Source organism: Lepeophtheirus salmonis, chromosome 7 (genome assembly GCF_016086655.4).
Source record: "Lepeophtheirus salmonis chromosome 7, UVic_Lsal_1.4, whole genome shotgun sequence".
NCBI classification, from domain to species: Eukaryota; Metazoa; Arthropoda; class Copepoda; order Siphonostomatoida; family Caligidae; genus Lepeophtheirus; species Lepeophtheirus salmonis.
In genome coordinates, this window is record NC_052137.2 from 18993036 (window position 1) to 19018965 (window position 25930).

Genomic DNA, 25930 nt, shown 5'->3' on the forward strand with positions numbered 1-25930 from the left:
GATATGTTGAGTTGTCGAACTTTGAAGATTGAATAGGATAAGGAGATCTTCACTTTTTGAGGCTGAAAGTCGGAATATCACAAATATTATGCCTATGATGGAATATTGAACATCGGCGACTATGAAATTCTAAGGAACTGAAGAAAATCCTAAATTAGTTGGCTAACCTTCATTATACATCAAAAGAATCTTCTCCCTGCATGTTAGAAATGGAGCAAGATTTATAAGCTTGTGTCGTACAATATCATTTGGCATAATAATTGTATTCATTATTACATTTCTTTAAGATATCTCATTTGGGCTTTAATTTTTGAAAATTTTAACTGGATTGCAGATACATCAGCGAAAACCTATTTAATGATTGACATATTAAGTTAAGATTTTTGACGAGTTAAAGTACTCAAATCCAGTCTATATATTTTTAATTATTTCAAATGAAATCATTGTTATGTATATTTATCCTTAGTTAATTAACTATATTTACCTTCTCTATTTGTTATTTTTGTATATCAATTGCAATTAGTCGAATAAATAAAGTTATTAAAACGTTAACTGACATAAGATTTTAAAAAAATAATAGTTATTTTTATAGGTATATCAGTATATTTTTATGAGTATATCTAAATTATATTTATGGGCATCTTTAACTACATACCAAAAGTATACTTAGGTTTGGACATAACATTTTGTATCACTTTATTTAATGCCAATCTTTTTTTGTAGTAACCTTAAGTATTAAATCATGTCTAAAATGTACTTTTTTATTTTGGTGTAAGTTCTTTTAGATTATGTAGGGTAAAAAAGACTGCTTGGGACAATGACTGAAATAGAAGTATTAGTTCATTGGATACACATTTGCAATTTATAAAGTAACTATAATCTTTTTGGAAGTAACGATTAGTAAAAATTTCATTTCACTCAAAATATGAGAAGGACACTAATAATTCCTAGGTTATCCACCAATACTCATTTGATTCAATTTGGAGGTCAATGCAATGTTTATGATCGATTAAGTCTCCCAAATTGTTCGTTAGGGAACAATTTGTTTTTCCTCAAAATGGATATTCAGGATCAAAATTCAATTAGTATCACTTTCCTCAAGTGATACTAAAATAAAAGTTTGAAAATTCCGTACTATCTCTTTAAAATTAAAACTTCTCTATCCCTTAACAAATAGATAAATTCAATTTAAAAAATTTATTTTTCAAATACCTAGATAGGTCATAAAAACGGCTCTTGAAGATTGAAACTTTCCAAAAATCTTTTTTTCATGAATACTAAACAAATTATCAATTTAACAGATCATCCAAAATATGAGATACCGTTGAGATAATTATATAAAATATTGACTTAATTCTATTTTTATAATTTATATTTAAAAGAACAAAAATTAATATAATCTATTTCGATTAGCTCTGAGGGATATTTTTTTATATTACCCGCCAATTTAATTGATAATAACCGGACTTACTCTGTAACATTTTAAATTGGCGGGTAATTAAAAAAAAACCTATTCAACCATTCCCGTAACTACTTAATAAATAATTAATTGAACTTATGAATTTAGATACATGAATGGTTGAATAGGGATATTTTTAAATTACCAAACAAAATCACATCAGTTATCGTTAGTTTCATTATTGATTTAGCTTTGTCGGTTGTAAGATTTGTGATTAGGGTAATACCAAATGAATGGAAATTGAAATGGTATCCATCTTAACAAGTATTCGTGAGAAAAATAAGATAGTCGACCAATTTAGCTATATTTATGAGGAACATCGGAAGAATGTCAATGGTACGAAAACTTATTGGCGATGCGAAATTACACATAGCAATGCTTGTATCCATACCATCACGACAGGTAATACAATAATTATAAAAAATGGAGAGCATTTTCATTATTCTTCATATTCAAACCCTAATCTCAAAAGTTAGTCGATGATTTGAAATCTAAAGCATAGACTTCCTATCAATCTCTCCGACCCCTCATTATGGTCTTACGGCTAACGAAATTGGTTATTTGCCTCCCATATCAGGAATTAGGTGCAATGTAAGAAGGAGAAAGTAAGACAATAAAGAGACCCCTGAAATTCCATCACGGAGATATGGATTTGAAATTCCTGAGGAATGTCAATCAACATCATCCGGAAATTTATTCCTGCAATATGACAGTGTTATAGAAGATGTTAATAGGATTCTCGTCTTTTCTACAAGAAAGGGATTAGAAGATTTGAAAAAAGTAAGGTATTCAGCAGGAGATGGAACGTTTGACCTGTCTCCTGATTGTTTCTATCAAAGTTTATACTCTCCACGTTCAAATACATTCTCTCAGTATTCCCAGACTATCTGCTTTACTCCTCAATTAAAGTCAGGAGACTTATAATAGACTGTTTGGGAAAATAAAACAACTATGCCTTAATATGCAGAAAATATCATGATTGACTTCGAAAAGGCTCAAATCAATGCTGTCAATGAATGTTTTGCCAATGCAAACTTATAATTCTGTCAATTTGAAAATCCCATGCTTAAGTGCATAAACATCCCTTCCAATCAACAAAGTCACAAAAGGGTTTGAAGAATTGATCGGTGACGATGATTTAGGTCGAGAAGATGTTAATTACTTTGAAGGAAATTACATAGGATTGTTAAGAAGAAGGGGGTAGAGTCCGAAGAGTGACTCCAATGTTTCTCATAGAGCCTTGGAACATTCACCATCGAGTTCATCAAGACATTGCGAGAACTAATAATAACTTGGAGAGGTTGCATTGCACCATCCACACATCAGAAAAGTGATCGATCTCTTTAAAAAAATAATAATAAGATTGCGCTGTTAAAAAGTGTTCAATGTATTCATGGTCAAGAGGTTCCCACAAAAAGAAAAGTATAAAGATATAAATCAAAGAATAAAACTATTACTGAAAGTTATATGTCAAACGCCGAAGAAACCTTTTGTAAGGAATTGCAAGAAATATTCACAATAATTAAATATAATTCGTAAAAATACTTGGATTAAATTTTTTTTTTTTTTGTAAATATTTACTCAAATATTCAAATTAATAAATATATATAAATTAATGAGTCATTCACGTAATCCAGGGAATCTCAGAGTTGAAACTAACTTTTCCAGACGATCTTTTAAATATTAAAACAAATATTAACTTGAAAGAGAATGTATTTTGTTAATTTTGGTTGTATTGTTAAATAAACAATTTTCAAAATTAAATAACGTAGAAAATCAGTCTAAATTTTGGTATTGAGGTAAAATTTAAAAATATAAATAAATATACTTAAAAAGACAAATTGGAATTAAAAGGCTGGTTATCAAAATTATTAACAATTACACGTCTAATTGGGAGATTTGTTATACCATTTATAATAATATCCTTGGCTCTTTAACAGTCTATGAAATATTAATATGAATTATGAAATAATAAAACTCAAATAGGGACAAAATATATATTATCCCATTTATTTATTAAATTTATTAAAAAAAAATTACCTGTTATTCATATGCAAACTGTTATTTGTTTTGATGCTTTAATGTATTTCACTTAGAGAAGTTATACGGTTTTTTATTCCCTTTATTCTTAAAAAGTGAACTTTTATTGAACAGTTTAGTCTAGTCCTCCATTTGTGAAATAATATCTTCTCGAAAAAAGAAAAAAATTTAAATTAATTAGTTACATTTATTAATATTTTCTGTATACACTAACAATAGTTCTATTTATTCATTAGTATATTTTTTTATTCAAAAGAAATAAAAAATATAAATTTTTAACTGTAAAAGTTTGCACATTTGATATGTTGCGTATACGCAACATTGGTCACATCAATCCACATCCAAAATAGAGTATCTAGTATATTTCAACCTTTATCAATAGGTGTATGATTCTATAGTTTTTTTCCAAGCTTATAAATAGATTTCAACACGATTTAACACTTGCTGAAATAATAGAAGAATTCTTTGGACTCTGAGGATGACAATGAATTTGTCGTTCATATTATGCCACCGGAATGTGAAGAAACGGATGAAGATTCTGGGAGTGAGGAATAAATAAATATGAGCAACTTACCAAGAAGTCAATGGATACCAATGCAGAGTGTAACAATACTGAGTTTTCGTCTTATCGGAATTGCAAGTCAAACAATTCCTCCAGCTGGTCTCACACAGACTTAAAAATTCAAATTACTAAATTATACGAACGTTTAGGTCTTACAAGTTGCGATACTCTTCGTGAACCTCACAAATTTTTTATTTCTTTGGAAATTTAGAAATTCAATTATTAAAAAATATACAGTAATGTATGCAGGTCAAAAGGGGAATCATAGTTTCGACCTTTGAGATGACGAAATGAGGCTATTCATTGGAATACTACTCCTATCAGGCTACAATACTGTTTCAAGGAGAAGGATATATTGGGGAAATGAGATGGACTGCTCTAATTTACTTGTCAAAAATTCAATAAGAAGAAATAAATTTGAAGAAATTAGGAGATATTTGCACACTTCAGACAATCACAAGTTAGATAAAAATACAAATTTTTAAAGATCCATCGTCTGCAAAATTTATTGAACTCAAATTTCATGGCTTTTGGTATCTCCATTAATTCAAAAAAAAAATCAATGGATGAACCTATGAAACCGTACTATGGTATGCATTCAACTAAGCAGTTAATTCACGGAAAACCAATTAGTCGGGGCTACAAGGCTTAGATTGCAGTATCATGAAATGTATATGTTTACAGGTGTAGGAGGTGCTGTTGTTTTAAATTCATTGATGACTTTCAAGAAGAATATATTTGGATTTTTTTTTTAATAACGTATTTTCCTCTTATAAACTTTTATAATATATCAAATGAAGGTACCGGAGCCATTTGCAAAGACAGAATGGGTAATTGACCATTCACATCAATAAAACAGTTTCAAAAGTTTAAAAGAGAGAATATTGGTCTTTGGTAGTTACAAAAATATTTTTGTTATAAGATAATAGTATTGTTCATGTTGGATCTAATCAACACGGAATAAAAGTGGGCATGGATATTTATTAGAATTCACACGTTGTATTGTAAATCATTCACTTTCAACTTATGGCCAACCACCAAAAAAAAATTCTAGGGAAGAATTGTAATATGATTTTAAATACACCAAAAAATCGATTTGATAAAAAAACCATTTCATTATTGGGGATGAAAATAAAAGAAAGGGAGGGTTTTCAAACAAAATACTTGTGTTCACAATGTAGTGTACCTTCACAGGTAAAATGTATGGATTTATACCATTATGGTCTTTTTATAGATTTTTTATTTCATTTTATGTATATATTGACCAAACTTAAACAAATAAAGAAAATAGAAGTAATATCACAATAATAATTTATGGAGCGGTGTGCCTAATGTTGCGTACGCGCATCATTAAAGTTTTGCTATAATTGGAAAAAACAGGAGTTTAATTTTTAAAAAATTACATGACCTTATTTAAGACATTAAAATTTATATCATATTAAAAAGTCATCAAAATCAAAGACCAAAAACATTTCTGGGCATAAATAGGACTTTTTTTTTTTTTTTAATTCACTGATGTACTGCCAGTATTGTATTCTCCTTCATCTACAACTACAGTTCTATCGTCAACAATAATATCTTAAGACAGGCTTTGAGTTATTTGGAGTAATTGATGGATTCCGAAGAGTAGTGAGTCTCACCAATAAACTTTCAACGTTAGAGTTGCAGACTGAGATGCATCTAGGTATTTAACTTCTTCTTTTTTTTATAATCTTCTGCAATTACAGTAGAGAGGTATTTACTTTAGTTTAACCTATATTATTTAAACTTATTTATTGTCCAGGAGTATTCCATCAATACTTGATAACTCCACGATAAAAATAGATATAAACTCACAATATTGCTAGATAATCTACTCCCGAGGCACTGGGAATGAAGCACAAGTGAAGGGCCGAAGCGAACACAGCACAATCTATGATTGTGATAAGTTAATGAAATATTTAATATTATATATCATATTCAGAAATGCATGCAAACTTTTATGAACGAGGTCCCCGTCTTCAACTGGTTCTATAACTAAAGTAGAATCCTCTTCATTGCCTTTTGATGAAGAAAGCGACTGCATATGAATGTCAAATATTCTTTTCAACGTACCATAGCAATATCATTCCGTGATTCCTACCAAAAGCTTTGAAACCTACGTATTAGTTTGAACAATAGTGATTGAATGAGAATGGGATGAAAGATATATCACAAGTCTTTGCATGATCCTAAGAATGATGATGATTGTTGAAGGAATCAATCCAGAGCTTAATACTAGAATAACCGAGCAGTCATTTTGACCGTTATCAGAAATTGAAATATAAATAAATAGGGTAATGTTGTTTGAATGGGTTTGATACTCGTTGACTTTTCCTAAGTTATAGTTACTGTTATGTGTGCAAAATTAATTTTCAATGTGATAGATACATTTATAGATAAAGTATAATATAGGTAAAACGACAAGGGGTAATTTTGACCCCTTTGTTATTTTCCATCTGTATATTACGTATTAAGTATTCCTTTTTCTTCTATAATGACTCTGTATTGGCTTTTCACGCACATTATCATTTTTATATGTCGAAAGACATATTTGTGTATGATGCATTTACGCAGTTCCACTTACGTACAATAAAAACAAGAGCATATTGGCCCTGTCGTCCTGGCTGTCATACTGGATGATGTCACGCAAACACTTGCTCAAGGACCATGAAGTAATAGATTATTTAAAATTGATTTCACCTTCTGTTTCTGAAGACGAAGAATATTCAAGTAACGATGAAAGTGAACAAATTCCTCAGGCAAATTACTCCTCATTGGACAGTGACGTGGAAATTTTACAAAATGGACCAACAAACGGAGTGAACGAATTAGAAAACATTGCTGAAAACAGGTATAACTTGAAATACTCCTTGCATTCGTACATGACAATATATTTATGTGATTTTCTAGTTGTTTATTGACCGTTATTTAGTACCAAGGTTAATAGAAATATTTCTATTAACCTTGTTTAGTACCAATAATTTTGCCTGTTAGTAGTTGCTTATGTTTGTTTGTTTTACACAGCTACAAGTCTACGAGATGATAATGAGGGAGATGAACATGAAGCAAATTCTACCGTGACTGCACAAAAGATAGTACCAAGTGGGATATAGTACAACAGCCAGCCAGACAACGAAAACCAGAAGATACGGAGTACACAGTATTCTACGTGAATCACCGGGATCTAAACGTAAAACTGTTGAAGGTTGTATGCTAAGTGCATTCAATTTATTGATAGATGATTATATTATAAAATACATAAAAGAATACACTGAAACTGAGGCTAGATCAAAATTGAATTGCGAAGATTGGTCGACATCTTATGCAGAAATATGTGCATTAATTGGTATCATGTTTGCTCAAGGAGTTCTGGCCTAAGGCCAACCCGTTGAAGATCTTTGGTCCAAGACTTGGGGTCCCCAATATCTTCTAGAAACAATGTCCCGCAATCTCTTCAACGAAATTAAGAAGTTTCTACGATTTGACATAAAATCAACACGATCTTTGCACTTGAAAAGTGATAAATTTGCATTGGTTTCGGCAATTTTGGGCTAGGTTCATTTACAATTGTGTCACATGCTACAAGCCCGATGAAAACATAAGCATTGACGAGCAGCTATTTCTAACAAAGGTAAGGTGCCCTTATACGCAGTATATTACTAATAAACCAGATAAGTTTGGTATAACAGTTTGGCTGGCAGCTGATGCAAAATCCAAGTACTGCTTGAGTGGATTTCCTTATCTTGGAAAGGATCATTCCCGCCCGAATAACCAGTCACTGTCGGAACATGTTGTTCTCCGTGTTGTTGAACCTTACACTGGGAAAAAACGGAATAAAAAGAATGACAATTTTTGGCAAGTCAGTAAAATTTGCCAAGAAGCTAAAGGCCAAAAATTGAAGCTTTATAGATACCATGAATAGCATTCGGAGATAAATACCACGGTGTCAAGCAATCATGCGAAAATTGCTACAGGAAGTGCATACTAAAAAACAATCAATCAACACTCACAGTCTACCAGTGTAAGCCCTCTAAAAACGTCCTGTTGTTTGACTTTGTTGAACTGTACAATATTATAGTTCAACAAAGTACAGGGTCGATATCGTCGACGAAATGGCTCACTTATATTCTAAAAAAGCTAGATCATGTCGGTGGTATATCCATTTTTTATACAGAGAAGTCACCGGTAAACAAATTACACGGCGTGATTTTCTTCTTCAATTAGCAAAGAAGCTTCAGCAGCAATATACATGTAAAACAAGAGATAGCTATGACCTTTTCTAGAGATGTTGACAATGACGAAGCTGAAACAAAATCAAGAAAGTGAAGGCAGAACCAGGTTGGGAAATGTAAAGGTAAAAAAACTACAGAAGAATGTTGCAAATGCAAACTGGCTGTTTGTGGTAAATGCACTAGTAAAATATTTAAGAAAGTGTTAGGCAGTAAATGTATGTAATAAATCAAAATGCACTTTAACCGAAAATATTATGACTTAACTTTTTGTTAGAAAATTAATTAGCCAATTTTTATTAGAAAGAATATTGAGATTTTTCCTGATAATGTATAACTAAAACATAATTATAAACTGTTTTATTAATCTAAATATATGACACTAGGAATAACAATTCAATTATAATAGTGTCAACTTTAAATATTTTGAAGGATTATCAATAGTTTGTATCAGTGGTCATTTTGACTGCTCGGTTGTTCTAAAAAGGTTGGAATACAGTGGTCGTTCTAGTGTTAAGTGATCCTGAAGAAGGGAGTGAGGTGCCCAAGCAAACTTGTTTATTGTTGACATAGATTTGAATTGTGAAAGGAGAAAGAAAAGAAAGAGAAAAGGGGACTATGAAAGTGATGATTGTCGATGGATGAGATGGAGTAGAAGCTAGTAGTGATAGACGATGAACAAGTGTAATGTTCTACGAACACCACCAACAGACGGAAGTAACGGACCGGAGTAAAGTCAATAAGAACAACTTTGGATTGGGGGTACAATCATACACTAAAACATATATTCTATAAGGGATTACATTTAAAAGGATGTACATACAGATAACTATTAAAATATACCCACATGTAAAACACAAGGTAAATTACTATCTATTTAAAACAAATCCCTACGTCATGATCTAAAAGTAAATAAAAGACAATACATAACAACAAGAGGAAGAGTCATGACGTGATTAACTTCTATTTCCCAAAGTATGAATAATATCCACGGATTGGGATTCCCTCATTTCTAATCCATAAACACTATAACTCGTTTATATCCGTCTACCATCTATCACTCGTCATCCCTCATCGCCAGTACAGACTCTTCACTGTCCAATTCTAAGTGGGAATGAATTTGACAGAGAATGGAAGTACATACCTAGCACCCAATACTTTATATAATAACGAATTGTTGGATATGGACTTTGCACTAATCATTTCCTTGATTAGAGAACATCCTTGTTTATGGAAGGTAAGCTCTTCCATTTACAGGGATCCATATTTAAAAGATAACTGCTGGAAAAATATTTCCATCGAAGCAAGTAATTATTTATTAATATAATTAATATAAATAAGTTGAATTGGAGTTATTTAAGAGATTAAGTTTAATATGCTCTTGTTTATAATGCATGAGCTTCAAAACTTGTGAATATCCAAGGAAAAATAATTATCTAACTCTTACAAGCTGACAAACTCAAGTGGATTCAAATGTTTTGACTTCTCTATTGAATTGCAAAATGACAGCATTAGAGCCTTAAAAGAGATGCTCCGAATTTCTGAAGAAAGTGAAAAATTAGTATCAGATCATTTTATGAGATCGATATCAACAAAAGATATGAAATGGATTCAAAGAAACAGCAAAAAGTTGGTCCTTGCAAGAAATTGCAAATTGTAATCATGCGTGGTTAGGTCCGTTGCGGGAAGCAGATCAATATTCTTTGAACTTGAAGAGACAATAACAAATGAGATACTTTTTTCTGTTACAAAAAAAAATTGAGCAAAATGAGTTTAAAATTTGGGGAACAATGATGAACATGGAAAATGTATCCCCAATATCTCAACTCTCATTTAATCCAAAAAGCTACTCATTTGAAAATCATTCATACCTCTCACGCAATGTTTAAGTATTTTCTTATTCATGGCATTTATTGAAGATAGCTTGTGATCATTTGTTACATTTTCAAGGGATGGTACATGTTCAGCTGAGCTTAACAATCGGATTTCATTCATTTAAGTTTCAAGGGATACGCTAGACAGTGCGTTTAATATGCAGCTCAATTACTGTCAAGAACAACCGTTAAAACCATATTTACATTCCGAAAAATTGAGCAAGAAGACCCAAAGCTTAAAGAAGAATTAATTCTAGCGTTTTATTTTTGGTTCGTTGTTTTAAATTTGCGTAGATCATTCGATAAAAATAAAATGTCCTGTGGGTTTGGAATACATTGGAAAGAGCAGCGATACGTGTTGGAAAAAATGGAAATTGTTATTCATTCAGTGAAAAATTATACGTAAGTCAAGTGATGGATACTCAAATCTTTAGGGCAAAAAGACATATAAATGTCAATCAAAATACTGACTTAGATCAAAATGTGTCCTCTTAATTATATTTTGACTGCCACATTAAATCAAGATTGTGCAGAGAACTTCTTAAGATCGTAGGACAAATTTACTCTAATATGAGAAATATACTTAATATATTATCGAATTTACACAAAATTCCTAGATTAGATGAAGTAAATGTAATCCTATAATGTTTAGTTATACTTAATCCATGAAACTGAATGTACATACTTAAAGTAAAATACTTATTTGGGTTCATTTATGGAAAAAGTAAGTAGTAGTATATATCTATACTGACAAGCTCCAAATTTCCTGGATTTTTTGCAATGTAAGAATTCGTGGCATATCCCCTCATAATTCCTATCCAAGACCAGTCAAAGCTGAATCTAGGATCAAAATTTGATTACTTGGGGAAAATGCGCAGTTCTATGTACAAGATCCTTTAATAAAAATGGAAGAAGAAAATGAAAATAGTCCTTGTTTTACTGCCCAAATATTCCAAGATGTTGTTGTAACACCAGATTACATCAGTGAATATATCGATGAGCTGTACCCACAAATTGATTTATAGAACATTTCAAATGATTTTGAACTTATAAAAGAATGTCAGACATCAAAATCATTCGACATTTCTGATAATGCAAAATGGGATTCCAATTTTCAGGGAATGAACTATGTGGCTGAGTATATTGGAAGAAAATTTAAGAAGAAATATTCAGCACTTGATACCATTTCCAGAGGCGTTTGCAGGGGAAGGAATTTTTGTTTTGGTGCAGAAATTTTTTTTGTCTAGAAGAACAAATTTAATGAGAAAATTACGCTCCTGATTTCCTCACAAGTAAAATTGTGATAAAGCATTGTTTTCTCCCTGGTTCATGCATCTCCCAAGAGGTGGTTTAATGGTGTCATCATTTTTTTGTTTTTTTAAATTATTGTGAGCTTTTTAATGATGACTTTTATCATTTTCACAATGATCCGGATCGTGATCCTAATGGCATCCGCCTATTTGGCTCATATGACACATCACTCAATTGAAGTTTAGCCCATTAAGACGGAAAGCTAAAAAATGTTTCGAGATGAACGGAGATTTTACACACTGTCTTAAATGCTCCTAAACATTTCATGCTAAATTTTGAGCGAAATTGAATCACAATTTTCAAAATATTAACACGTTGATATATAAGTTTTACATTTTATTTTCCTATTGAATGTGATATTTTTTAAAGTATTTTGGATGCAGACCACTTTTACATTTATCACGCATAAAGGGAGTTCTCCCATTGCATTCTTTGCTAACCTTTGCTTTCTCTGTGTGACTTATCCAGTAATATTTTCTATCAAATCTTGAAAATCCAGTCCATTCTGATGGTAGACGTTTATCCTACAAATTTGGTCTTCCTGAACTTTTCTAATAATAGATGGCTAATGTTTCTATAAATTCATTTAATTAATTATTTGATTTATTCTGTTATTTTTATTCCTTTCATTTTAATTGATTGATAAACGTTATTGACTGTCGTTGACACCCTATAAGAAAATATTGCCCATCACATTTTTTGTTTTTTACGCATTCTTTCTCGATATGTTCCATCGTATCAAATTAACCCATATGCTGGTTATAGTTTTTGATACATTCAGGTTCAGGGATTTCTTTCTATATATTTTTTATTTACTTTCCAACAAAGGGACAAAATGTTTTAGGATGAACAAAAATCATATGCGTCTCTTTCTTTCTTTTTTATATGGTATTCTCTTGCTATAGGACATTTTTCTGTACGGTTGTCCCTAATTGTGTCTGTTGCTAAATATCCTTTAGATGAAAGTAATTATATTAAAGAAATGCTAGTAAAGTCAATGTCAGAAATAATTTTACGGTATTTCTTTGATGGAAGTTTTGCTTTCTTTATTAATTTAAAATAACTTTTCCCCCCAATCCAAATTTTGAGACATTCTTCTTTACACATGGTGGTTCTTTACCCAGTTATAAACCAAAATAATAGAGATACCCACCGCTGGAACACATTACCCACATTTTAAAGCCAAATTGTATGGGCATCTTGATATATATTGGTTAGCATAATGATTTCCAAAAATATGGGATCATACTTTCGTCTCACAGATTGTTATTTTTTTATGTACAAACGACCCGAGTGTAGATATAACGACGTGAAAAATACCTTTGGAAATTAATGCAAGAAGAAGGAAAAAGACCTTTCACACTGCGTTATCTCGCTAACACAAAAATACCCTATGTATTTTGTTGTCAGCTGTGGATTCCCTCTTCTCCCTTGATACGTCATGACTATTTCATCATTTATTGGTTTTCATAAATACACGAAGTAACCATTTAATCTTTACTTATGCTCCGTTTCCAAAAGAACAGGAATACAATTTCTTGTTGATCCCTCGTCGTTTAAATTGGCAATTTTATTATTTATATGACGAAATTTTGGCTATTTCTTCATAGAAACAATTTAATAACTAATCATAACTACTGTTTTAATCAAATATTACTAAGAAGTATTATAATACAGTATCGAATGAGGTACTATCTAGATTTTATTAATATGTATGCTCCGGATCTTTCTGGTAACAAGTCCTTATGTTCCGGGGATTTCTGGCCCAGGTACAAGTCTTCATGCTCAGAGTCCCAAAGTGATTCCTTAATCTTTGACAACACTAATTTACTTATGGATTTGTTTGACTTTGTGATGGTGTAGTGAGGATAAAAAGAAATAAAAGAATAAGAAGCTTTGATAAACAAAAACATGATATATAAAGGTTGGGAGAACTCTTTCTGAATCAGGTAACAACTGCAAAAAACCATTTATATTAAATTTTTGAAGATCTCTGCCAATAATCTAGTTCCATGATTTTGATTATCCCCCTCCCCCCTCAAAGAGGATCAAAAATAAGTTGTGTAGGATAGGTTTAAAAAAGCTAAAAGGACTGCAGTCCTACCAATCCGGTCCTTATAAAATTTGTCCTTCATAGGACCGCCACTTAACGGTCTTTTGTAAAAACTACAACAGCTGAAATTACGTACTTAATACTAAACATGTCATTTGAGTCACTGATGTTAGATCATAATTCATAGCCTCTTTCAAAGAGACAAGATGCCTGTAGGAGATGTGTGACTAGAAAGTATTATTATACTTTTTAACTATAATCCATTATTTTGTTAGTTCTAATATTCTTCAATCCTGCCTATGGGTGAAGAAAATAAAAAGATATGTCAGCATATTTGCTCCTATTGTCATATGTTCGCATTTTATTGATTTTAGATGCTAATAGTATTAGATTAGTTATATGAATATTTTATTTTTGTAAGCCTTAATCTGGTGAAAAAATTTTAAATTATAATTTTTGTAAATGCATGTTCACCAGGAAATTTTATATAATTCTAATTTATATAAATTATTTGCTGTCGAAACAATGGTTAAAAAAAAGATAGCGAGCAACATTTCCTTGAAGAAAATAAATAATTCAAATTTTTTACAAATTTAAAAGATAGGGAGGACTGGTTTATTCATCAAATTTTGTATTTTTGACTATTCTTGCTTCTGTATAACTAAAAGAAGATATATTGCGGGAAGTAACCACTAAAGCATTATTTTTTCCTATTCAAAATCCACGGATATATTCATAAGGTGTTTATCTAATAAGATTGAAGAATTTGACGGTTTACATTGTTTACTTTCCAAATTTTGTAAAGAAGGTATCTCTTTTTTTAAATTTTTTGAAGAAATTGCCAAGAAAACTTTTAATTACATGGCCAAAAACTTTGTATCTTCTGTGAATGCCAATGTAAATGAGAAAAGGAAATACTGAGCAGAAAACGATACAGCTACTGAAAGGCGAATAAAAAAAAATATTTGAATAAACTTTTGAATGAATAATTGGTATATTTTAAAATATTTAGTTTTTCTTGTTAAAATATATAATAAATTAATACATTAATATTTCAGTATATGTCATTGTTTGATAGTTTCCGTTCCATTTAGTTATTTCGTAAAACATAAGTCAAATGGTATCACCTTCCTGACTGGCTTGTTCTATTCATTAACCTACTTAAGTTTCTTTTAACATACACATAGAGTAAAGACGATAACAATGTTTTTCTTTACTTGATGCACAGAAATCCTTAGAAGACCAAAGCACATTTATCAGAACACTCCTTTATGCGAATATAATGTACTGTGTTATAGTGGAATCACCTTTTTCCGAACTTAAGTTTGTCTAACGATTTTGGGATTACTCTAAAATTATTATACCATCTTCCCAAGTTGAGTTTGTTTCATCACTCAGAGGGGAAGTATATAATAAAAATGAGATGAATAGAACATTCCGGGTGGTATGTAACTTGATACATGAAGACGATATCTATTACTTTACACACAAATAATATCACTTCACTATTATGTAGTCATACCATAAAAGACAAATACTGAGTGAAATGTATATTACATCGCTCTGAGATTGTAATTATCCCCTTATTCACTTGATATACATACAAAGATCTCAGTGGAACTCCATTTATCAAATTAAAAGAATATTAAAAAAATATATATATTCACCCATGAATCGACCTCTTGCCATGCACGCAATACATAATCCATGCCATGGTACATAGATCTTCAGACCAGTTTAGCACATATATTTTTAGAGTCAAATTCCCAATACTTCGAGTCCGATATGAGTCCCAGACATGATACCTCTGAGGTCAGATAAAAAATAAGGAAAATACTAGGATGAAGTTATTTTTAGAAGTAAATTAGAAAAATAATCAACAGCTGATTTTCTTCTTTTCACTTCCATCCTTCTTTAGTAAAAAAATACATCCTTCCTCTAATTATACATTTCCTTGATTTATCGACTATGTTTTCTTCACTTAGATAGCCGATTGTCGACACACAAATATCACGACTAAAAAAATATATTTACAACTTTGGTTCCGCCCGGGCTCGAACCGGGGACCTTCTGCGTGTAAAGCAGACGTGATAACCACTACACTACGAAACCGGGTTATGAAATTGTGGAATTTTGTAAATTTTATTCATTTTTAAATTTTTAGAATTATTATTACTTGCCCTTTTGTCAGTTGAGGTTGAGGGAAGATGAGATGCTAGTCGTGATAGGCGAAAAAATGCGTTAATGAATAAGCATAGGTATCAGTAGAAAAATGAAGTTTAATGAGACGCTACATTTGTTTGTTTTACTTACAATCGGCAATTCCAACAAGATAAATGGTATTCAGCTCAGTTTCACTGTGATGAGGTAATAAAAAGTAAAAAAAATATTAATTTAAAAAAAATGCTTGAAGTAGCTCTCGGTTTCCCCCGGTAACTCTTGAACTGCTTTTATCTTAATAAAATTTGTGTGTACTGTCTCTGTGTGGCTACTTTTGGCCATAGCTGATGCCCATCGATGGACACTAAAGGTTTTAATCTATGTCAGCCATATTATGCCAAACTTTCAATCATTTAGCTGTCTCTATTGATAGAACCGCCCAGATTAGTACAAACATGTTCACATATTCACTATTTTATTTAGTGATCACAGAAATAAATATGAATTCTATGATTTATGCCAAATTTTGTTCATAACAACGTAAAATAAACATAACAAAAGCCACACACAGATTTTGAGTAACTATTTTTATGAATATGGAGAAACATTCACATATTTTTCCTGGGAGTTCTTTTATATGAAATAAACTATTAAATACTCTTATAAAGAATGCACAAATTGTTCCATTCCTGACACTGTTTTTAAAGAATTTACAATGTTTTCTTCAAAAACAAAAGTGAAAAAAGAAGTAGGAGGATAGTGTTGGCAAATGAAATTAATGATAATTTAGGGAACTGAAAGACCAATGTATCAGTCCTTAAGATAGTTAAACGGTAAGATCGGACTGATAAAAAAAAACTGAAAGGGAGGGGGGAAGACTGATAAAGCGATAAGTCCTAGGACTGATCCAACATTTAAATCAAGTAAATCTCCCTCCCATTAAAACTATCAGAGATAAAGAAGCAGGTCAAGATTAATAAATAATGCTCCTTGTTTGGAGGTTATTTGTCATTAAAAATTATTATGAGGCCAGTGGTGTGACTCCAACTAGGAAGGAGTCTATGATATTAATCTTAGTGGACACGCAGCCTTGAATTCCTGATAGAATAATCCCGTTCGTATGCTTTGTCGCGTACAGTATTACCTGAACCTAGGAAATAATGTTCTCTATTTTGAGACGCTCATCATATGAAGGAAACGTGACGACAAGCCAATCCAGCTGGATGAATTCTCACTTCGTTGGGGCGGCATAACATAGCAAAGTATTGAAGTAAAATAAAAATAAGGCAAGGACACATTCTACAAAATATGTACAATGGACACAGCATACAAAACTATTGAATCTCAAAAAAATGTGATTAAAAATTTAAATTCTGAAATTTAATAATTCAGCTATTACATAATAAACTACGAAAATATATCATGCAATTGTGCTAGTACATCAAACAAAAATAAAACTTGTCAGTCAAAGAGCCGTTTAAATGCATTATCAACAAGGTTCCCACTGCAAATGTACAAGTGATATTTCAAGTATTTTTTTGGAGCAAAAGATAATATCACCATTACGAAAAAAAGTACAGTTGAAAAGATGTTCAGAGAACTAGGTGTTCCGACAATTTTTTTTACTGCTAAATTTCTCATTGATAACGACAATTTAATGATAGGTTTTTATCTTACAATGCAAGGGAATGTTTTTACAATAGCATACATTTCACCTAATCTTCTAAATGTATATGTGCAGCAAATAATGAACAGCCTGGTACTATTGCATAAGGTTATGCAAACTATGGACCATCTATGTTAAATATATGTATCATTGAATAACTCCTCCTTTCCAAGATATTAAAATTAAAATAATTACCCATATCAAAAATAAAATGTCCTTCCAATGAAGCATAAATTAAAATTTTAAATGCAGAATGGGATAGTCCATTTAATTGTCACCTTCACCCATTGGAGATCATTTCAACTGAAATAAATAAGGCAATGGGGAAATTGGAAGGCTATTTTAATCATAGAAGTGACTACCGTTCGGAAAGAATTATATATGAAATAAATAAATTAAGATATAAAGTACCTAAAGGAGATCCCAAAGGATTTGTGGCAGTTCTTAAACAATATGGCCTTCCTTTAACCATAACTCCAAGGTATATGGGGAATCGTCGGCACATTCGTAGTAGGGGTCACCAATTTGTAGTACGTGTGAGAACGAGTAAAATGAACCAATATATCTGAATGTAATAAGTTTGATATTGTATTTATTTATGTTCATGTTTGATCTTTTATAGTAATTCTTTTTTAATATACAGTACTCCCATCTTAAAAATAAAAGGTTTAATTAATAAAGAAAGACGAAGGAAGGAAGAAAATATTTGATGATGGAGGTTGTTCGCTATACATTATATTTCATATAGCCGGGAAATTAATTGAACATTAAAAAAATTCAATGTTTTATATAATACGAGGACTGCTTGTTTTAGTTTGAAGAGATCCATTTCAAATGACTTTCATAATCCGGAAGTTATAAACCAAATCATGTCTTAGGGTTGATTGAGAAAATGTTTTCTGGTCCATGGATGAAATTTTTTTACACTTAACAAGAATAAGAAATGCATCTGTAGAAGGTATAAAATCAGTTCTAACAATTTTAATGATATTACCAAAATATATCCTTAATAATTTTGAAGATTTGGTTAAAACAAAAGTAGACTTCTTAGGTGAAAAATTATGTATTTAAACAACACAAAAGGCAGTCATCAAGCATAGTATTATATGTTATGTTTGAATCCATAATAGACAATGCTAGAACTCTCTATGTACGTATGTCTGGTGCTGAAAAATAGCAACATACAAGAAACTGTTGATTGTCGTTGTGATTTTTCAAAAGGTAGATCATATTTTTGCAAATATTTGTGTCCTTGCTATTTATTAAAGATGAGGGAGAAAATAAGCAGAGGGTTCTCTAGTGTTTATTGCACGTATGTATGGAGTCAATCAATATTATCCGAAAGAAAAAAGTTAGTTCATGCAAATCATACATATATTTAATGAGAAAGAAATCAGAAGCCGTGAAGCCCCTTGCCGAATTTCTGGACGTTATGTTCCGTCCATAAGGGCACCCTATTACCTCAAACTTTTCCTTCTAAATTTGTCGGAGTTTCAATTTTAATTTCACTAACATCAATAATTGTGGTAGCATTTTGATAATTTTCGTTAAATTGCTATGGCATAGTAACCAGAATTTTTTTTTTGCAGGGACCCAAAAAATCAATTTTTTCCCGCTTAAAAAGCTTCATCAAGCATTGTAGAAAAAATTATTTGAGACGGTTTTACTTTTAATGTTAAACATAGTTGCCAAGAATGTAAACGACATGTTATGCTTCAGTTTAACAAGGAAGAGAAGGAGGAGATCAATTAATGGCAAGCCTTGCATTTTTTTAAAAAATTGTTTTATGTTTGTATTAAATGAAAACAAAGCCAAAATATTTAAGGGACAAATTTGTAAAAGAAAATGGAAGGGAAATTTCTGGGCCACCCAGGAATCTACTTGGGCACATTTATATTCCCTATTAACTTCGACAGCCCATCTTGAAGTTGAAGTTAATATTGAAAATACGCAATTGTTACTATTCCTTAAAAAGGATGTGCACTCTCCAATCTTTTTCATTGTCCAATGTTTTGACAGTAAACCTTAAAATTAATGAGCCATTTTTGACTTGATTCAAAACTATATTACTTGTATTTTGTTCTTTTTAGAAGAAGGCTTCACGTAGTTGGGACGGATCTTTTTGGGTGCCCTTTCATCATTCTGTAAGCTTCATTGAATGTAGAAATATTCAGAATTCTAAAAGTACAAAATAAACTATAGATTCTCTCTATCGAAAAGTCTTTGGTAAAAGAAATGTAGTAGATTTCATTGTAAATTTCATAAATTAGAATACTTTTAATCGCCTTGTCCTGTTTTTTCAATATTTTTAAAGTGAGTCATAGAAATAAGGTATTTGTGTATGTCCCACCATAATACACTACCAGTTAATTAATTCATCTTTGATGATTATGACTAATTACAGATGTGTAGACACACTATCTAATAATCATATCAATTATTTTTCAAAAATATAATACCTAGGAATTCGAGGTATTACGTGTTTTTACCTTAAATTTATAGAAAAACCCAATGCCCTTTGTCGTGAATTGTTTATGGATCTTTCAAGATTTAACATAAAATATTAAGTCCTTCACTGAACCATTGGTTCAAAGTAACAAACTACAACCATACGATCAGTCAAAAATTTGTGAAAAAATGTAAAAATGAATACATAAGGCGACCTAAAAACATAAAAAATGACAGAATCTACGTAGAAAAATATAAATGTGAACTTGGAGCAATAAATTTAGATGCTCACTGGATATTGATGGCATGTTCGATGACAAAAAAAAACCGCCAAAAATAATGGGACCTAGTGGAGGGAATTAATATACGATAATCATTACGACCATCCTCCTTGGGCAGAAGCAATGAAGAACATAATTAATAATAAACAGTTGCCGATAGCTCCGTTCAAGAATATACATATAATTTATCAGTAAGATGAATATTGAAACGTTAAGTAGAAAAGGAATAAGGACCGTCGAGGAATGAATGGCATCAAACAATATAACAGATCCAGTCATAGCACTACTGAAGTTGCAAATAAACTCGAGATATAAAAATGAAGAAAGGAATAAAGCCACAAAATATTCAATCAATGAGGGATAAAACTTTGGAGGGAAGAGGATGTGAGACGACTTTTTTGCATCTTTTAAAAAGAATAGGAATTGAGACAGGGAAGCTGATAAATTTCCGCTATGGAATCTATGACAAGGATCTAAAGGAAATATGTTCAAGTGTTCTGGATGGGGGAAACAATAAAAAAACAATTAGCCACTTTCTAGGAGAATGTAAATCCACTAAAACACACTACACTTAAGAAGAGAATGGAGGCTTTTATCGGAAAAAAACTATCAGAGCCTCAAATTAAGTATGGTCTAATAGTAGATAATAAGAGGTATGCATTAGCCAATAAATGCATTTTTAAATTCCATATGATGGTAGTTGTAGCAATGCCAAAGTGAACGAATATAAACAAAGGATTTGTGACAGCAGCTACGAAGGAGCTCCAAACTATTGCCTCCGTTGATTCGATTTCAACTTAATGCAATACGATGTTGGTAATATCTCACAACACCATGACCTAGTTTTATTGAAGAAGAAAAAAAATATTTAGTTTTTACATAATATTCTAGTCTTTAGAGCGATACTCATCCGTGTAAAACCTATTAATTATTATATTTCTTATGTGTTTTATATTTACGTATTTTAAATTTGCTGTAATGTGTAAAGGCGGAAGCCTTCCTATGGGTTTTGAAACGTTTATTGTAAGGGAGTATGGCTTAGATGAGGAGGTTTGACAGTAGAGGGTCATGGAAACTGCTTTGCTAATGTTATTGTTTGCCTCTTCCTTTCTTTTAATAAGAATGACGCCGTAATTAATGTCTATTTAATATAAAAATTAATTTCTCGGAACAATATTATAAATCTACGCACACTCGAGTCTATTGACTGTATTGACGTACAAATTACAATGCACATAGTCCTACAACTATTAAATTATTCCTAATGTGTTTTTATTACTTTCTTTCATTAATTTAACGAACTTAAATGAATTATTATTAGGGTGATTATTATATTTTCGTGATATAGATTGATTTTCAATAAATGAGATGTCGAAAAAAAAAAAAAAAAAAAAAAAAAATACTATATTTCAATGTCAACTGCCCAATATATATTTTTTTTTTCTTATCAAATGTAGAATAATCGAAAGATTTGCCTTATCAAGGGTGTCCATAGAATTATAGTTTGTGGGGGCTCAGTTTTTTTGCTTGTTTTTTTTTTGGAAATATTTCCAACTTGGGACATAAAAGGGGTGATGTTCAAAATATCAAAGATGAAGCTTTTACTGTTATTAAGAAAAATTATTAACTAATTGCAACCCCTAATACGAATAAGAGGAGATAACAGTACTCATCCATCCCGAGCGTCTAGACATAGTTTGGAAATCCCACCCAACCTTAGAGTTACAAACTCAGGAGAATCAATTGTATTGTTTGATTCTAGATGGATGGATAAAAATTGAATAATTATTTATTGAACTAAAAAGAGTATGGAAATAATGAGGAAATATCAACATTGTTTTGTGGATGGAACTTTTAAAGTTATTAATATTATATTTTATCAATTATTTACGGTAGATGTACTATTCATGGACACAGTAATTCCATGTGTATGTGCACTTATTTCGAATAAAAGTCGTGAAACATACAGTTAGATTTTGGGATGGATTAATGAGGAACACAAATGGAGTTACATTTAATCCATTCGGTGGATTAGGTGATTTTGAACTTAACACTATATCTACAACTCAGGATGATTTCCCTTAAACTAAAGTTGTTGGATGTTGTTTTTGTTTTTTTTCATATGGGTCAGTCATTGTAGAAGCAAGTTCAAAAGACAGGGCTACACCCAATTTATATTGAAAACAAGGATATACTAACTAAAATAAAGAGTTTTATCGTATTACCTTTCTTGCCTCCGAATAGAATTATAATTGTTTTGATATCCTCACAAAAACATTTCCTGAGGATCTCAGAGTCATTGCCGATTATTTTCTGGAGGCTATTTTGATACTGTTCAAAAAACAATTTCAATAAATTGGATACCATTTTATAAAAATTGAGAGCATCCTTTGTACCAGTATATTGGACCCCTGTACATTTCAGGACCCCTGGGATAGCCTGATTTGATTTTCGTAAATTAAGCCCTTAAGGCTCATTTTTATGTATTGAGACAAAAATATAATCTAACGAGTATTTTGTAGGTCGGACTTTTTACACTAGATAAATAAATGAATGATTGACCGGAAAAATGAACGAATCAACGGCGAACGGAAAGTTTTGCAAAAGGAAAAATTGAACTGCAAAAAGGAGAACGGGTATACAGTTTGATAAATTGTGAACTTAATTATTTCACAGTCTTCGTTTGCTCACTTCCTCCCTGAATAATCTGTCTTTAAAACTTGGGTTTAGGAGACTAGAAATAACGAAAACATTTATATCTTCCAATTTCCTAAATATCTAATATAGTTGTTTGAATATTTCTTCTCGCAATTCTGTTTCTAAACTACCAACATGAGCAAATGTTTCAATGCTACCTTAGTACTTTAGTAAATTGATTTGTCAAAGGTATTACTTTTGAGAGGGTAGCAAACATATCCCAAGTAAGTTATGTTGTGGTCTCATACAGAGGCTTCAAATACCAAATCGAATTCTGGCTACGACAATAGAAGGAACATTGGTTCTCTCAGCTTTTGTAAGCGTTCAAGCATAAGATAGAGTTAGTTCCATGTAGCGTTTCCTTCCTGTAGCGGCTTTTTTTTGGGTTGTTTGAAGCTAACATTCTTTGGTTCTCATCTAGTTTGTCTACTACACTTTGACTTTTCTTGTTAAGAGTTACTATCTCGGATACTTGGACTCTTATTTCTATGCGAGTTTCATTAGATTTAATAGTCATTGGGCACAATGTTGATGCTATGTGCATAACTGGAGATATTGAGAATATACATGTCATTTATTGTCTTCATAACGTTTGCTCCATTGTCAGTTACTCTTGTAATGATCTTGTCCCGTAGTTCAAAACCATCAAGAATTATGCCAAGTTCTTCCTTAATTAGCTTTTTAATTAGCTTCCACGATTTATTTTGCATATGAATGCAATGTAGCATCTGTTCTTATCCAAGAGTGTTCTGTTCAGTGTAATGAAACTTACATTGTTGAAATATGTCATAAGTTTGTTGTAATGGATAGGTGTTCACAGTCCGCCAATTTTGCTTTCAGTTCTTGAAATATAGCTATGAACATTGTTGGAAGCAAGAGATTACAAGAGTTTTACAAATTTGCAATACATACCTCCTATTTAGTGCTTTACTAATTTTTTTTTTAAATCCAGAGTGTTCAACAATCGCTAGTGGCTAGAGATCCTTAGCAGTCAAATAACTTAAAACATTAGTAAACTCCTTTTCTTTTGCGACTAGAAATGGATTCGTAATTATTGTTATTGTTTAAAAAGTCTTTCAGCGTAGGTTGACTCAATTTCTCCTTAGATCTCTCAAATTATTTCGTATGTTCATTATTGGCATTTCTACAGTGTGGACGTATTTCCCTTTTTGATGTGATATTCCCTTGATCATATTTTATATTTCACTGCTTCATTAATCTCGACAGTTCCAACTTTCTCAAAAAAATTATATACAGATGAGACATTTCGATGACCATGAGGGTTCACACATTTTTTTGATCTACAACCATTTCTATAGAATTCTCCGAATTTTTACTATTAGATGAAGACTCTTGATAGCTCGTGTCGTCCAGGAGGAACAGTAATGAAGAAGAAAAGAACAGTGTCTTCATGGATATTTATGCTTGTAAATGGGCATGCAATAACTATTCTTGAATTTATATTTACCTCGACGCTTTTTCAAGCAGATTTACATGGAAAAAGCAAAAACATTATTACAACACCAAAAGTCATTTAAGACTTTTATTATCAATCTCATATTTTCTATGAAATTTTGGTTACAAGTTTTTTATGTATTGGTAAAAATTAAAGAAAAGTAATCAGTAAAAAAAAGATTGTGGCCCTTTAGTCCTATGCTCAATCCAATTGAAAAAATCTGGTCAATTATAAAGAATCATATAAAAAAAGTTGAAAAAATACAACAGATGAAGGTGAACAATCACATTCGTTTACTCCTCTCGATCGACTGTTTGAACTAGTGATTTATTACTTCTAGCAATTACTCAAATTAAGCATTTTTGTCTACCTTAATAAGACTTAATGGGTAATCCATTCCCAATTTGATGAGTGATAAGGGGGGGAGGAAACTCACCCATCTTTTTTCCTCGATCGGGGCTAAAAACATTTCAGATCATGTTTTCATCGGGAAATAATGAAAAAATTTCAACAGCCCCTTCGATTCCGTAATAGCCAAAAGCTTCTTTATGGTGTTTATTTAAAATACAAATAAAATACTTATATGCCAGTACTCCAGAGGAGGACGTTTTTCTGGATTACGACGTAGCCGAAGTAGCGATCAATAAACTTGGAATGCCAGCCTATGACCTATCACATATAAGTGTAGAAATGGGACACAGTTGGGTAATAGTGTGTACAAAAACGCCTATTAATATCATACAAAAATTCTCAAATTTAACTCTTCCCTTGGACTACGAACAGACGTCAACAGGTTTAAAATTTAAAATTGTTGTCATAGGTTTAAAATCTTCATTTGAAAAATTAACAAACCGTTCATTCAAAATCCAAGCTCTACGATACATTTCCAAAGTATCGGAGGTCGAACTAGTTTCAAATTTGAAGCTCTTTACTGAAAACTGCAAGTGTCTGTGGCTGCACCTGTGAGATCAACGAAAAATCAAAAAAGCTTATCAGAACCATTTGTTCGGGGCTCTCCTGCTCGAAGTAACGGGAGATCCTCATGAAATCCCTCAACTTTTATCTGCGAAAGTAAGTATCATCAAATTGGTTTTTGATCAATCATGTAAGCAATGTAGTAACTGCTTCAGATTTGGGCACTCAATGATCAAATGTGAAGGTTCTAAGGTATCCATAAAAGAATACAAAGGGTACCCTTCGGAGAGGGAACCTGAAAAGATTGATGGAGCGCAAGTAAACAATTTTGTCATACCCCGTGAAGAAAACCTACAAACTGATTTGAGAGCTGTAACGTTCGAAGTTGAGGAAGATGATACTGAGTCTATTAAGAATTCAATCATCTCGGGTGGCACGAAAAGTACGCAAGTCTGCTGGAGGAGTCGAGTGAAGAATATTTAGAGGATGTTAAACTTCTTATAAAGGCTACCTAGAAAAAAAGATATATCATATAAAAGGCAGAAGTCTCCTGCCTCTGAAAAGGGGAATATAAAGGAAAATTTGTGGAACCCGCATGAAGGAGGACGATCATCGCCGGAAAAAAAACCCATTTTGGAGCCCAAAATTCGCAAACTAAACCCCGTACGGTGATGAGGCTTTAATGCCTCAACAGGTGGAAAGTCATTCTAAAAAGAAAAGAGGGAGACCTGCAAAATATCTATAATCAAATTGTAATT

General features: G+C 31.5%; 1 non-coding gene across 1 annotated transcript; it reads right to left on the bottom strand.

Moving 5' to 3' along the window:
- Nucleotides 1-15588: 15588 nt before the first annotated feature.
- Nucleotides 15589-15661, bottom strand: TRNAV-UAC (transfer RNA valine (anticodon UAC)). Its single transcript has one exon. It is a non-coding gene; the product is annotated as a tRNA-Val (tRNA).
- Between the last annotated feature and the right edge of the window lie 10269 nt (nucleotides 15662-25930).